Source organism: Octodon degus, unplaced genomic scaffold (genome assembly GCF_000260255.1).
Source record: "Octodon degus isolate 3935 unplaced genomic scaffold, OctDeg1.0 scaffold00048, whole genome shotgun sequence".
Taxonomy (NCBI): domain Eukaryota; kingdom Metazoa; phylum Chordata; class Mammalia; order Rodentia; family Octodontidae; genus Octodon; species Octodon degus.
In genome coordinates, this window is record NW_004524624.1 from 10,025,892 (window position 1) to 10,028,391 (window position 2,500).

General features: G+C 44.2%; 1 protein-coding gene and 1 pseudogene across 3 annotated transcripts in view; both read right to left on the bottom strand.

Moving 5' to 3' along the window:
* Positions 1-2,500, bottom strand: part of Pip5k1a (phosphatidylinositol-4-phosphate 5-kinase type 1 alpha) — a 60,427-nt gene that overhangs the window by 48,844 nt on the left and 9,083 nt on the right. The window lies entirely within an intron of this gene.
* The window catches only part of LOC101580338, a 570-nt pseudogene continuing 22 nt past the window's right edge, over positions 1,953-2,500 (bottom strand).

Below are 2,500 nucleotides of genomic sequence, written 5' to 3' on the forward strand. Positions count from 1 at the left end.
AATAAAACAAAATCACAGCTTTTAGAAGAGCTAGTGGCCGGGGAGATGGCTCAGTAGGATAAGTGCTTGACTGGCAAGCGCAAGGATCTGAGTTCAATCCCCGGTTCTGCCAAAAAAAAAAGAAGAGCTAAATTTTGTTTCCCCAAAAGTGCCAATTTTTCCTTCGGATGTTCTGAGAAAAGGAAAGTAAAGGTTAAGCTCAGGACAGTAGTGGCAAACCTCGAGCTGGCTGCTTGTATGCTTGATAGCTCTAAAAAGTTTGCCATCAGCAGGCTAGAATAGACATTCAACAACAGTTTGATCTACTAATTCCTGGCATCACTTAGACAAATATTCACCTTCATTAACATACACCTCTCACACAGCATCTTTGCCAATGGTAACAATTTCTCTTCAACCAGGTTAAATTAAAATAACTCTGGGGCTGGTAATGTAGACCAGTGGTAAAATGCTTGTCTAGCACTCCAGATCCCTGGGTTTAATCCCCAGCACCACAAAATAACTATTTCTTTCTACAAAACTGTTTTGAGGTCCATATGGTTCTCAGGCTTTGGTAGCAACACTTTGCTTGAAATTTTGAAAAAATTAGGAATTACGGAAAGAACCCAAGTCATTCCTTGGTTTTGCTGAATATGGTGGCACATGCCTGTAATCCCACCACTCCAAAGGCTGACGCAACAAGATCACTTCAAGTTCGAAGCCAGCCTGGCGAGGCTGGGGAGGCTGGGGAGCGCAAAGGTCTGGCAAGCACATGGGCCTGAGTTCAATCCCCGGGTCTGCAAAAAAAAGGAGAAAAAAAAAAAAAAAAAAAAAAAGCCAGCCTGGGCTACATAGTGAGACTCTGCCCCCAACCCCAAAAGACAAAAGACCCCAGTTCTTCTCAATAAGCTACCATGGCCAAGAGGCATTTGAGATTTCTAACAGATACTACCTCCCAATTCTTTTTTTCTCCTTTTTGTTTTTTTGAGACATGGTAACCCTATGTAGTCCAGGCTGGACTTAAAACTCATTTTGTAACCCAGATCAGCCTTAAACTGGAGATCCTCAGCTTCCCAACTGCTCAGATTACAAGCATGTGCCACCATGCCTAGCAACCACCTCCCAACTCATATCCAAATCTTGAACGAACAATGAATGTTGCTTACTATAGTAACAAATTCAAATTCTAATTGCTCTGCAGATATATTCTAATTGCTCTGCGCATAGAAAAGACATAACCTTAGTGATCTCGTAATGAGCCTTAACTGCCCAACAATGCACTTGAAGGCAATCTCTTCCACCAAAGAAATCAGAAATATAGCCAGTGACTTCTCTGCCACCAGGCATCCCTTCCTCTCTATGCCTGTGTGTGTAAGTGTACATTCCTGGGGATTGAACTCAGGGCCTCTGTACTAAGTTACAACCCTAGCACTTTGTTTGTTTGTTTGCGGAACCAGGGATTGCCAGGCAAGCACTTATTCCACTGAGCCATCTCCCCAGCCCCACTTTTTATTTTTTAATACAGGGTTTCATTAAATTGCTGAATTGCCCAGGCTGGAATCAACCTTGCAATCTTCCTGCCTTAACCTCCCAGACTGCTGATTATGGGAGTGAACCAGCAAGCCTGGCTCAAGTCTTTTAAATATGTTCTTTTAAATAAGTCTTTTAAATATGAATTTGAAACTGACTCCATGTGCTCGCTTCGACAGCACATATACTAAAATTGGAATGAAACTGACTCCACTGTGTGAAGAGTTACCACCAACTACTCTTAACAGGAGTCTAGGTGGTCGCTGGGCACTGTGGTACATGCCTGTAATCTCAGCATGGGAGGCCGGAGATCTCTGAGTTTAAGGCCAGCTTGGGCTACATAGAGAGCTCAAGGCCACATAGACTTTTTTTTTTTTTTTTTTTTTTAAATGGACAAGAGCTCTTTTATTTGAGACCTGTCCCCTCTCTGTACACACAGGGCACTACTTCTTCATCTCCTCCTCCTTGGACATGGTCTTGATGATCTCTTCCTTCTTGGCTTGTAGGTGCTCCCCACAGCACTTGCATGCTTCCTTGGTCTTCGATCTGGGAATCTTGGCCTGGTCAGCTAGGAGCTTTTTGTGAGCCTTGTCTGTCTTCAGCTTGTGGATGTGCTCCATGAGGATCCACTTATTCTTGAACACATTCTTCTTCACCTTCAGGTACAGGCTGTGGTACATGTGCCAGTCGGTTTTCTTAGATTCCAGGTATCTCCAGAGAAGCCTACACAGGATCTGAATTCTGCACATCCAGGTGTTGGCCATACCCTTCCGCTTACCAATGCCCATGTGCCTGCCCTTCCAGCGAGCTAAGGTGTTCTTCCAGCATCGCGCCCGAGAATGGATGGACACAGGCTTATAGATGATTAGCCCATCTCTGATCAATTTCCAGATCTGCTGACAGGAACAGACATTGGCGATTTCATTGGTCTCACTGAGGTCCAACCAGATCTTCTTTTTGCCATATTGGAGGATGCTAGAGGCCAGCCTCT